Source organism: Hemitrygon akajei, chromosome 29 (assembly GCF_048418815.1).
Source record: "Hemitrygon akajei chromosome 29, sHemAka1.3, whole genome shotgun sequence".
Classification (NCBI taxonomy): domain Eukaryota; kingdom Metazoa; phylum Chordata; class Chondrichthyes; order Myliobatiformes; family Dasyatidae; genus Hemitrygon; species Hemitrygon akajei.
Genome location: NC_133152.1, coordinates 31,862,921 through 31,876,867, shown reverse-complemented (window position 1 = coordinate 31,876,867; position 13,947 = coordinate 31,862,921). Strand labels below are relative to the sequence as shown.

The 13,947-nt window shown below is 39.9% G+C and overlaps 1 long non-coding RNA gene across 1 annotated transcript; it reads left to right on the top strand.

Annotated features, from left to right (window-relative positions):
* The first annotated feature begins 648 nt into the window (after window positions 1–648).
* On the top strand, window positions 649–9,105 carry LOC140718410 (uncharacterized). The gene is made up of 3 exons (XR_012096681.1): window positions 649–1,576; window positions 3,066–3,135; window positions 7,301–9,105. It is a non-coding gene; the product is annotated as an uncharacterized lncRNA (long non-coding RNA).
* The last annotated feature ends 4,842 nt before the right edge of the window (window positions 9,106–13,947 follow it).

The window sequence follows — 13,947 nt, the reverse complement described above, 5'->3', positions numbered from 1 at the left end:
TTCCCCCTGGAATCTTTCTTTCTTTGACGTTCTCCAACAAATTTACCTCTGTGATCCTGCTGATATATGTGATTTATTATTACAAATATCAGTGCCATAGTTTGTCACTGATTCTATTGTATTTCTTTGTTCCACTGTGAATGACTGCAAGAAAATGAATCTCAGGTTAGTATAGATGTACTATGATAATAAATTTACTTTGAACTCACTGTCTTAATTTGCCAGTATTTTTGTCAACACTCCTATTAAATTCTTCAGAATATCATTCCCAGTACATTCATTGGGATAGCATTCCTGCTCTGATTCATCAGCCTTTAATTTTGATTCATATGGAGAAAAGGAGTAGGATGAGATGGAAATGTTGTGCACAAGCCCCATACCAAGAAGAACATGGATAGAGTCCATGAAGGTGAACACCCATCAATCTTAACAGCACTGGCTGTTTAGGCCTGTTGGGCCCTGCTACTCTGGTTCTGCGTTCAGACTTCAAACATTGCAGACTGTAGAAACCTCACAAATATTTTGTATATCACAGTAGTAATGTGATCAGAACATAGCTGTCCATTTTTAAATGGGTCCCATTGGGCAGTGGTAGAATCATCCATCAAACTGATATGAGTCAAACATAACCGTTGTAATGGCAACCGTTGGTGAGGTCACTTTGGTAAAACAACCTCCCACACACCATTCTTGTAGATTGACACTAGAATATGATTTGCGACTTAAACTCCCATTAATTTCTTTTAAAAATATGGCAAAACAAAGTAGAAATATGATAAATCAATTTGAATTTACTTAAATCTTATATCCGTCCCACAATATGAGGGAGTAAAAATCATTGTGTAATGACTGTTGCAATGTACAGACATGAATTTATAAGTCTAATGGCTGGTAGAATGAAGCTGTCCCGTAACCTGTTGGCCCTGGCTTTAATGCTGCAGTAGTGTTTGTCAGATGGAAGCAGCTGAAACAGTCTATGGTTGGGGTGACTGGTGTCCCCAATGAGATTCCCAGCCTTCTTTACGTACCTGCTGCTGTAAATGTCCTCAGTGGAGGGAAGTTTGCACCCATAGATGCGCTGGGCTGTCCGTACCACTCTCTGCAGTGCCCAGCGATCGAGGTTGGTGCAGTTCCCATACCTGGTGGTGATACAGCCAGTCAGGATACTCTCAATGGTGCCCCTGTAGAAGGTCTTGAGGATTTGGTTACCCATGCCGAACGTCTTTGTTCATCTGAGGTGAAAGAGACGCTATTGTGTTTTTTTTTGCCACACAGCAGTGTGTACAGTCCAGGTGAGATCTTCAGTGATGTGTATCCCGAGGAGCTTGAAACTACTCACTCTCTCAACTATAGTCCCATTGATGTTGATCAGGGCGAGCCTGTTTCCGTTCCTCCTGTAATCCACGATCAGCTATTTTGTTCTTTGGACATTGAGGGACAGGTTGTTATCTTGGCACCATTGTGTCAGGGTGTTATCCTCTCCTCTGTTGGCTGTCTCATCACTACTAGAAATAATTTCACTGTACTTCTTGTGTTTTTGTTTTTGATAGGTAACCAGACCATTCAAAGCCCCAGGGTAAGTACATAATATCTCTCCAATATTTAAAAGGCACATGTATTAAATTATAATAACTGCAGAATTAAAATTGAAATCATAATATAAACAGACTGCAATTTAATTCAACTAATGTCCTGTTATGTTTTCCATGCACATTATTTTTATCTTGAAACAATGCATAATTTCACCAGTTGCAAAGCATGTTTAACGGTAATATCAGCTGATGGCATCTGAAGCGTTAAGTGTTTAAGTACCGAGGTTACTAATAAGGCCTTGAGACAAAGGGAAGAATTAGGCCTTTCAGCCCATTGAGTCTGCTTCACTATTCACCATGGTTGACTTATTTTCCATCTCATTGGATGATTGTGAGTAGTTTTGGTCCCCAAATCTCAGAAAACATCCAGGAATGTAAGGGTTAAAATGTGAGGCTAATTTGATGACTCTGGTCCTGTGCTTATTGGGGTTTAGAAGAATGAGGGGAGATCTCATTGAAGCCTACTAAATATTGAAAGGCCCAGGTATAGTGGATGTGGAGAGGATATTTCCTATACTGTAATTGGGGAGTCTAAGACCAGAGGGCATAGCCTCAGAACAGTGGGACATCCCTTTAACAGAGATGAGGAGAAATTTCTTTAGCCAGACGGTAATCTGTAGAGGCAAGTCATTGGGGATATTTAAAATGAAGGTTGATAGGTTCTTGATTAGTAAGGACGTCAAAGGTTATAGAGAGAAGGCAGGAGAAAGGGGCTAAGAGGGAAAATAAATAGCCATGATCAAAGGCTTGATGGATATAGGAAATTCTGTGCCTGTGTCCTATGGTGTTATAGAAACTAGTTGAGATGATGTGATGTGTCTGTTGTGGAGGGGAGGAGTAATAACGTGGTGTAATGTTGGGGAGTCAGTGCTGCACAGTGTGGTTGGCAGATCCAGGGCTGATGAGGAAAGTATGGATGATAAGACAGGATGCTTTCAGGTAAGATGTCACTGGTGATATTGATTGATAGATATTTCTATTTTGGTCTGGTGAAGTCCCAGATAAACATGATGAGAATATGGAATGTGGGACAACATTGGGAGTCTAATGTGAAGATGGAGAGTGACGTGGAAGGTGATTTGAGAAGATCATGAAATTTGTTTCGACTGTCAGTTGCTTCAGGATGGTTTGTCTCTACTAATGGAGCAATAATAAATATCACAGTAATTGAAGCTGATTTAATGATGATATCCATGAAGGAACATTTTTCATAGTTCAGCTGATGGAGGAAGGCAGAGATGTTACCAGCCAATGGGCCTGTAGTTAACTGAAGGTGAAATGATGAGAGTTCTGCCCATGTTGGGAACCACAGAGTCCTTGTGCCATTTATGATAATGATGAGAGTCGGTGTAGGACATCATAAGGGAAAGATCTTGTTACATTCATTCTCATAGACAGAGTGACAAAACAAATACCACTTACAAAATTTGATTTTCTAAACTAGTGATTATAATAACTTGTTTACCTCTGCAGTATCACAATGGAGAGGAGAAGGTGACGGAACCTCTCAGAGACCAGGAAAGGGCAGAGTAAAGTGGGAGAAGTGAGTACATTCAAGCAACCTCTCATATATTTCACACAACTAATCTTAACTGAAATTTTCACATACAGGCAGGTAACTTTTGACCAACCGGTCTACTGGAGAAGGAGATGCTCAGTTTAGAACATTAGTCAGCTCAAACCTTTTCTCTATGTCAGGTTCTCTCCTTGTTGAAAGCTAAATAATTCATCAATTCATCCCAATAGCAATGCGGTTTTGAGAGGACTAGAATGCAAGAGCAAGGACGTGATGCTGAGAATTTATAAGGCATTGGTCAGACTGCACTCTCACTCAATCTTAAAAATAGCCAAGAACTCTGCCTCCATAGAGTTCCATAGATCGGTGGTCCCCAACCACTGGGCCGCGAGGAAACAATATGATTTGGCGATATGAAACGATGAGTCAGCTGCACCTTTCCTCATTCCCTGACACGCCCACTGTTGAACTGGAACACACACAAGGTCATCAGTCACCTAAACGCAGTGATACCCCAGTGCCAGGGATCACTGGTTGGCCTCGGGTAACTGGCTACCTTGCGCAGCCGGCGAGAAGTTCTGTTGTTACTTTCCTGGGATGCGGACAGATGGGCGCCGCCTCTAAACCTGTTTAGCACACTGGATGTTCGTGGGGAACCCGGTGCTAAAATATTCGCAGACAACCTAATTCGGGCTCAGGGTTTCGTAAGTAGCAGAGCAGCTACCTGACTGCGATCTACTGTAAGTCATCCCTCGAGCCAAACTTTTGTCAGCTGATAGATGTTACCTACCTATAAGGGGGGGTGGGGGCGTGTGCCCTGTCGCACTCTCACTCGCTCGGTCACTCTCTCCAGACTGCGACCACCACGGCCCCGGCACGGGGACATCCGACCCTTACCTTGTCCTCTCACCCCACCCACGACCAGCCGCACCTGGCCAAGGCATCTGGTAGCAGGCGGGCGGGAATCTGGAGGTCGGGCCTGGAGGCTGTCTGATGAGGCATTGAAGCCCTCAAATCTACTTTGGTACCTTGAGTCCAAGCACCCTGCACTTAGAGACAAACCCGTTGAGTTTTTTTGAGCGGAGAAAACGTGAGTAAGCAGGACAGAAGCAAGTGCTGAGAGCAACGAAAACTAAATTGCAGAATAGACTGGACATAAGGAACATATTGCTGTCTCCCATCTTCCTTCAATGGGACCGTCTTGTTGCAGGGAAACAAGCCCAGGGCTCCCACTGATACAGCGATACAGTATTGGTGTGTTGCAATGTTTGTATATGTTCATACGAGGAAAATATGCGCTGTGTGTTTAATATCCAAACTTTACTTAAAATGTTATGAACCCTTTTTGGGACTCCTAAGGTCACAGGACTTATGACTAAACCATAACGCCTTGTGAAATGCCTCCTGCAAATTCCAACTACAACTTACCTTATGATTTTGTTCCACCCGTCTCTGGTTGAGAATTTTTCAATTTCCATGATGAATTCTTACGTCAGTGGTGGACGCTCTTTTGGAGAGGGTTCTTGGGGACAGGACTTAAGAGCATTTGGAAACAAATAGACTTATTAGGGATTGTCAGCGTGGCTTTCTGAGGGCCAGCTCATTCCTCACAAGCCTGATTGAGATTTTGAGGAAGTGACAAAACAAATTGATGAAGGTAGAGCACTGTTGTGGACTTTTAGTAATGCTTTAGACAAGATTCTCCATGTTAGGCTCATCCAGATAGCCATGAGACATGGAATTCATGGAAACTTGGCTGCAGGGATTCAGAATTGGCATGTCCACAGAAGGCAGAGAGTTGTAGTAGATGGAATGTATTCTGCCCAGTGGTTGGTGACCAGCATTGTTGTGCAGAGATTCCCTACAATTTGTGTTTTTATAAATGACTTGGGTAAGAAAGAGGAGAAGTGAATTAGTTAGTTTGCAGATGACATGAAGGCTGGAGGTGTTCTGGATGGTGTCAAAGGTTGATGTAGGTTATAAAGGGATGTGAAGTTGGGTGGAGAAGTGCCGGATGAAGTTCAATCAAGGGAAGTATGAAATGATACACTTTGGAAGATTGAACTTGAAGGCACACTTCGTCTTCTTGGGCCGTTAGTACCTAGTAGAGCATAGACCGTGAAAACCCTCCCTTGGAATTCATCAATGTTTCTGTAATCTATTGTATTCACTGTATAGGGGATTGGCCTATACAGCTTCACCCTGTTGGTCAGCCTTACCCATTTCCAACTCTCACAATGGGTTGGACTTTCAGAGGCTACTTGAAGACACAGTACAAGGTTATTGACAGGGTTCTTAGCAGTGTGGAGGAACAGAGGGATCTTGGGGTCCAGATCCATAGATCCCTCAAAGTTGTAGCTCAAGTTGATAGGTTGATTAAGAAGTCCTGTGGTATACTGGCTTTCTGTGGTAGGGAGATTGAGTTCAAGAGCCACAAGATAATGTTGCAGCTCTCTAAAACTGGTTCAAACACACTTGAAGTATTGTGCTCAGTTCTGATTGTCTCATTATAGGGAAGGTGTGGAAGCTTCAGAGAGGGTGCCAAGGAGGTTGACACTATTTCCCTTCAGGGAGCCTTGCTGAATTTGCTTGTTTAAATTATGATGTTTCTACTGTGCTGCTATTTCATCCTTAATTAAGTAATTTTGACCATTATTTGCAAAACCAGTTTGTCTCCCTTTCTGTTGACAGTCCTTTGGTTCTTCTTCAGAACTTAAGGATTTGTGGGAGATCTATAAACAACGCATCCACTATACAATAGCCACAACTTTTCGGACCGAGGATACAGGCCATCAGGGTATTTGTCTGTGTGCTCAAAATCTGTTTAATTCCTTTGCTGTTTCTTCACTGCCCATCGTTGTTTTTTTGGGTCTCATTTTCTAACTACTGTCTGTTCACTTGAACCACTGTCTTTCTTTTGTATACCTTTGCGATATACCTTTGAGGAATATGAAATATATTCCTCAATAATTTGCCCTCAGTTTATTTTTTATTGCCAATGTCATCATTCAGATTCAGTTTATTGTCATTTAGAAACCACAAATGCAATGCAGTTAAAAAATGAGACAACGTTCCCCCAGAATGATATCACAAAAGCATATGACTACACCAGAAAATCCACATAATGATTGACAATCCCCAATCCAGAGTCCGGAGAGGCTGCTGCGTATTAATATTGCGCTACTGTTTTAGCGCGTTCCTCGGAAAGGAGCTCCAAATCCACCGGACAAACAAGACCAAAAACTAAAGCTACAAGACCTGCACAAAACCACATAGTTACAACAGTGCAAACAATAGCATAATTGATTAAAAAAAACAGACCATGGGCACAGTAAAAATAGTCCAAAGATGTTAAGGGACTATAAGTTCAAAAGAAATCACCACACAGTTTCTTTGCTGGATTCTGCATTTATCCCAATCTTCAGGTCTACCTATAATTTTTGCTTCCTTGTGTGTTTCTTCCTCCAACTTAATATTCTCCTGAACATTGTTGGCCAGTCATATTCCAATTAGCTCTTCCTTAGAATCTGTCCTCCTTATTGGGAACAGCGTAATGTGTATGTTATGCATCAGCTCAATATTATCAAGATGCACAAAATTCATGGAACAACCGGAGAAAGGATTGTCCAAAGCTGTGCAGATTGAAGTCCATCAGAGTCAACATTGGTGAATGTAATTGGCCTTCACTAGACTAATAAAACAGAAAATGTTGGAAAACTCTGCTGGTGAACAATATCTGTGTAAAGAGAGACAGTTAATGTGTTAATGAGAAACTGTGAACACTTCATCAACATGTTAATACACTCAAAATGCTGGGAACTCAGCAGGTCCGACAGCATATATGGAAATGAATAAACCCAGGATACAATCGCCACTCAAAATGTTGACAGTTTATTCATTTACATAGATGCTCCCTGACCTGGTGAAATCCTCTAGTATTTTGTGTGTGTTTCTCTGGATTTCCAGCATCTGCAGAATCTCGTGTGTTACCAACATGTTAACCCTGTATCCATGGATGCTGCTATCTGCCAAGTGTTTCTCGCAATTTGTGCTTTTGTTTCTAGATATTCAGCATCTGCATTTTGTTTTATTTTGGACATTATGTTTATTTAAAGCTTCAGATATGAATCCACAGTTTGACATTACTTTTTCAGAATATTCGCAGTATCTGACATATGACATTTATTTGCAGATTATCAGAAATAACCTGAAATGGACTATAATTCCGATCCAACCTCCAAGACGGCTCAAATCTTTCATTCTTTGTGAAAAATCCTGAATTCACATAATAGACACAATCCATTGTGCACCAAACTTGGAATTGTAAATAATTAGCTTCACCAGTCACAAATGTCTAAGCATTCATGTGAACCAAGAACATTTATTTTAAGTGAGTGTCGGGAAAAATTTCAATGGACATGTAAAAAGGAAGGAGATGGTTTTGATGTTTCCTGGTACATGTGACAACTAAAGCTAATAACTGTCAGGGTCCTGAAGAAATACCGGTTTAATACCACCCAAAAACCCCCAGGGAAGCTCAAATCACAGTTTATGCACATCAAAGATGATCTGGGACTCAAGACAATTGCCGTTTGCAGGATTCCTTGTGAATGTGGAGCAACGTATATTGGCCAGACGGGACACATGATGGAAACCCACATCAACGAGCATAGAAGTTGTATCCGTTTGGGTTATCTGGAGAAATTGGCGGTAGCAGATCATTATATTCACTATGGCCAGAGTTAGACACAAAACTACTATGCCATGCCAATGGCTTTTGGGATGACCTGGTGAGAGAAGCCATTGAGATAAAGCTAGAGGAAAAGAATTTCAGCAAAGACAAATGTCTCCCTCAAAGTAAGAACTGGAATTTGATTGTAAGCCGGGTGGGACAGCAGAAAACTGATTGGATGAGGACTAACCAATCAGGGACGGAATACAGGTTGTTAGAAGCCTGCGGTCGTACTGTGAGTGTTACTTTAAGAGCAGCTGAGTGAGCTGGGACTATGACGTCAGTCACAGGCTGCTGCGGACGTGGAACCTGTGGAATACTCCGTATTTACCTTTTCTCTACATTACAGCGTGGATTACAAATACAGTCAGCCCTCCTTATCCGTGGGGGATTGGCTCCAGGACCCCCTGCGGATACCAAAATTTGCAGATGCTCAAGTCCTTTATTTAACATGGATTAGTGTGGTGGTCTTTAGGACCCAGCAGAACCCCGGACTTTATTTCACATTTCTCCGTGCAGTGAACATTAGGACCCGGCGGTGCAGCTCTGAATCCGCAGTGTTTCTGTTCACGAAAATAATCATTATCGCGATTGAAAATAAGATGAAAGTAATAAAGCGATCGGGAAGAGGCGATACGCCATCAGTCATTGGAAAAGCGTTAGGCTACAGTTGGTCAACAATCGGAGTAATTTTAATGGAGAATGTGAAAGGCCCTGCCCCGATGAAAGCTACAATTATTACTAAGCAACACAGTGGTTAAATTATTGAAATACGTATGTTTCTTAAGTGTTTTATATGCACAGAAAGGTAAAATATGTACTATATACTAAGAAAAAATGTTTGACTAACTGATGCTAAATAATACCAGATGTACCTGTTTTGATTTCAAATCCGACTTAAAGACTGACTCAGTAATGGAACTCATTCATAGCCCGGGGACTGCCTGTACTTTTAAGTCATTTCTAGATTATAATACCTAATACTATGTAAATAGTTGCTATACTGTATTTTTTTGGGAATAATGACAAGAAAAAAATAATCTGTATATGCTCAAGCAATGAGTGCTGGAGAGAGAACTTCAGGGTTTTCCCGATCCACGGTTGGTTGAATCCGCGCATACGGAATCTGTGGATAAGGAGGGCCGACTGTATCTCTCTCCCATCGTTTATTACGTGGATCACTGAACTTTTCTACTTTACCATTTTAAGACTTCCTGAGCTTGATGGTTATACATACGCTATTAAATTTTGTTTATCTCGTTTAAGTTTCTATATACTGTGTATATACTACTAAAGGTAGTGGTTTTAACATTAAAACCTGACTCAGTGTATAATCTATTGCTGCTGGTCTAGACATATTGCAAGGTCTAGACGTACACAGGCATCATTCCTGATGAAGATCGCAGAGTTTATCATCAAAACATCAGTTATAATTGAACCCCGTACCTGGCTAGAAGCCCGAGAAGAGTTTATTCGTGACATTGTAGTTATTGAAAGTGTATTGATTCACCAGCTGTCTATATTTGTATGTATGATTACAAAAACTCAATATGCTTTGAGTTCACCACAGAATGTCTCTCTGGTGTTTCCCACTCCATGTCCCTTCCCTTCCCCTTTTCCCAACCGTAACTCCCCTCTCCCCGCTCCCTTCCCACTCAGTCCACAGCAGAGACCCACATCAGAATCAGGTTTATCATATGTCAAGAATTTTTTTTTGCAGCAGTACAGTGCAATACATGAAATTATTACAGTGCCATGCAAAAGTCTTAGGCACTCTATATACATGTGCTTAAGAATTTTTTTATAGTACTGTACATTCACATTGCTTCATTGAAGGGAGTCCTCCCCTCCTGAATCTGAGATTAGCACTTGGAAAGAAAAAAGTTAAATTTGATTCCTCCTTGGTCAATTCTCAAATGTGCGATATAAAATGGGTGTCTGTAAGACAAAATGGTGTTAGTTTAGAATGTGGGAATGTTTTGAGAAAGTACAAGGAACCAGCCCACAGCAGTATTTGCAGAATTTAGTGTGAGCACTAGTCTGTAACACATTATCCCAGTAGATAATGGTGGAAAATATGTTTGTCTGGGAAGGGGGAGAAGATTCTGCAGGTGTAAATATGATCTGGCACTTCCCCATGCATTAGAGTAAGGGATCTTGAAGGATATAAAAAGGGACAATTTTGTTGTGCTAGTGGGAATCTTAAGATGGGTTGTGACTTATTCGAAGAGCTGGATATAGAGACAAGGACAACAAGAGGGAGACAAAAGTCATTGGACACTTGTAGTGCTTTCTATCACTACGTTGTGTGGTTTGGATCAGTGATTGATTTTGTCTTTTTTACTACTTTATTAATCATTAATCATTGCCAATAGGTAAACTTTTTAATACATTGTTCATGACATGACATAGAAGCTCTATTTTTACAAAATAACAAAGGCTGAAAATGTAGCACAAATTTATTTTATGATATAAACATAGATAATATGTAACATTGAGCATTGAACCATTGTGTAGAATAGATGCTATGAAATGGAAGATTAATGTAGGATGCCATCAACAGGAAGGAAAATTAAATTCAAATTACACTGGACAACGTAGATATTGCTTCCTCAGTACTTTATCATGTTTCTTTTGGATTTTGGGCTGCTGATAATGAAAATCACAAAGTTTCCCTATCATGCACCATTTTCTTAAAAATCGACTATATTTATCATTTCAATTCATAATTCATCAGAATAATTGATGCCAACAGTAAGGAAGGCATTATTTGTTGGTCCACAAATTAAACAGGTCACCAATGACAGGCAATTTGAAGAACGTCTAGTGGGACTGGAGAAAATCACCAGGAATGCATTCAAGCATGTTGAAAATTTCCTTGGCCACTACAGAGCACCAGACTGTGCAACTGGCTGACAACATGCTTCAAGCACACAAAACCATGAGTGTAACATGTCACTCAATTCGTTTTTGCATTTGCATTTAGACTTCTTCCTTGCAAATCTTGTTCCGGTCAGTGATGATCATGGGGGAAGGGTTTCACCGGGACATTGCAGTCATGGGGGATAAACAGTATCAGGGCAACTGGGATCCATCAATGCTGGCTGATTATTGTTGGACACTTCAGCAAGAAACCTCAGACACTGAGTACAAGTGCAAATAGTCAATAAAATGTTTTTAGCTGAATGGAACTATTGCAAAGTGTCAGCACCACTGTGCAATAAAACACATTATATTCAGTAAATGCTTGTTTCTTGTTTAGCCAAATTCCTACATGATACAAGTAATCTGAAATTATATTTGTTTTCAGCTTCAAGCGGTCAATCATAAACAAAATAACAATTCTGAAGAAGTAACACTTCCAAAAAGATTTGTTGTCCAAGTATAAACGGAGAGGGCCTCCAAGAAAACAATGTGCTTCAAGCATACAAAGAGTGCTTGGGGTTACACGAAGCAAATGCTTTGATAGCATCAGTTAACACTTAACGCCACATTTCACTTTCTGTTTCGATGTGAATTGCTCTGCAACTTTCTGCAGTTTTATTCCATTTAGATAATGCCCTTTTATTTTGTTCCACCTTCCAAAATGAACAAGTTCACTTTTCTTAATTATACTGCCTTTCACAATTTCTCTATAAACTCTTACTATCCTTATTACATGTGATTCCTTAATTAATCCAATCTAATGAATAACGACTTTTTAATATCAACCAGGTTCAGTCTCAGAGAGCCTCATTTCAGCCGTCACAGCACGTGATCGCAGGGGAAAGAACCAGGAGAAGAGGCACATTTGGTGGAGATTGAAGAGTGAATCAGGGAGTCAGAGAGTAAACAGCCCCTTTGGAATTCTGAAAGAGGAGATGAAGATGTATCTGATGGTTACAACATGTGGAAAGTGGTGGGATTACAGACCATTATCCATTGAATGTAAAGGGTAGGGATTTATCGGCAGTACTTCTGATGGGCCGGCCTTAAGCAGAAGTCACCCACAGACTGATCAGTGGACCTGAAACCCGGACTGAATGTTTTAATCTCTGGAAATAGGGTTAGTTGTGTTATTTCATTGTATGTTGACTGTACTTCTTCCTATTGACTGCTGGATATTGTTTCTACATTCACTCAGCTTAGTCTCTTCAAAACTTCAGTGACTGGATTCTAGTTCATTTGTTTTCATTTTTAAAATCTTTTTATTGATACATAATCTACAGCTATAAAATGATACAAAACTTCAGATTAATATATATACAATTAATAAAGCTGATTGTAATTAATAAAAATGGGGAAAAAATTTATATGTAGAAAAAAGAAGGAAAAAAAGAACCCCATCTAACTAGGAATAAAAAACCCACTGACTACAAAAAAAAGGGGGAAAAACCATTAGGAATCAACCCCCCAGAGCAATACGTTTGACCATCATCTAAATATATAAAGAAAAAGAGTCATCAACCGCCAATTCATATCTATAAAAAAATTGGAAGGAAAACATATAGCATCATTCAAATTAAATGATAATATTTGGCAAAAAAGCCCCATCTTCTCTCAAAATTTAATCGGGGATCAAAAGTTCTACTTCTAATTTTTTCCAAACTGAGACATAACATTACTTGAGAAAACCTTTCAATTAATGTAGGGGAAGAGATATCTTTCCATTTTAATAAAATAGCCCTTCTTGCCAATAGTGTAACAAATGCAATTACATGTTGATCTGAAGATGAAATACCCTGAATATGATGCGGAACTATTCCAAATAGAACAGTCAATCTATTAGGTTGTAAATTAATTTTCATAGCTTTAGAAATTGTAGAAAATAAAGATTTCCAAAACGATTTTAATGAAGACCATGACCAGAACATATGTGACAAAGTAGCTACTTCAGTTTTACATCTATCGCAGTAGTTGTCTATACTAGGAAACATTTTAGATCTCTCCTTTGTTAAATAATAACGGTGAACAATTTTAAATTGAATTAAACAGTGGTGGGCACATATAACTTAGATCAAAATTTTTCCCCATTCTGATGTTTGGTCTGAAGAACAATTAACTTCATGACTACGTCTTTAACGCACTGAGTCAAAGCCACGATTGTCTGATTAGATAGTTGCATCAATGAGCAGGTGTACAGTACCTAATAAAGTGGCTAAATGGATAGCTACATACAGTTGCAAGAAGATGTTTGTGAACACTGCAATTACCTGGCTTTCTGCATTAATTACTCATAAAATGTGATCTGATCTTAATTTAAATGACAATAAAATCTGCCTAAACTAATAATACTCAAACGATTCTACATCTTCTCGTCATACTGAGTACATCATTGAAACAATGACAGTCTAGGTTCAGAAAAGTATGTGATCTCTGGGGTAATGCCTTCTACAAAGCTATTTGGAGTCAGTTGTTCCAATCAATGAGATGAGATTGGAGGTGTGGGCTGTAGAGGTAACCTGCCCTTTAAAAAAAAAGACACACCAAGTCAGGTTACTGGCAGATGCTGGACTTCTCAAGAAAGATTCCTTTATGTGCACCATGCCTCACTCAAAACAACCTTCAGAGGACCTTAGAAGAAGTATTGTAGAGATGCATGAAGCTGGAAAAGGCTACAAAAGCATTTGTAAAAAAGACCTGACTGGTCATCAGTCCACAGTAAGAGAAATTGTCTCCAAATGGAGGAATTTCAGTACTGTTGCTACTCTCCCTAGGAGTGGACATCCTGCAAAGATCACAAGAGCACAATGTGCAATGGTGAAGGAAGTTAAACAGAATCCATGGGTAACAGCAAAAGATCTGCAGAAATCTCTACAACTTGCTAAACTCTCTGTTCATATGTCCACTATGAGAAAAACACTGAACAAGAACAGTGTTCATGGAAGGACATCATGGAGGAAACCACTGCTCTCCAAAAACAAAATTGCTGCACATCTCAAGTTTGCAAAGACCACCTAGATGCTCCACAATGCTTCTGGGTCAATATTCTGTGGACAGATGAGACAAAAGTTGAACTCTTTGGCAGAAATGCACACTGTTATGTTTGGTGGAAACTCATTTGCTGCTCCAGGTTGACAAATACAGTGTTGTGCAAAAGTCTCAGGCACCCGAGCTATATAGTATGC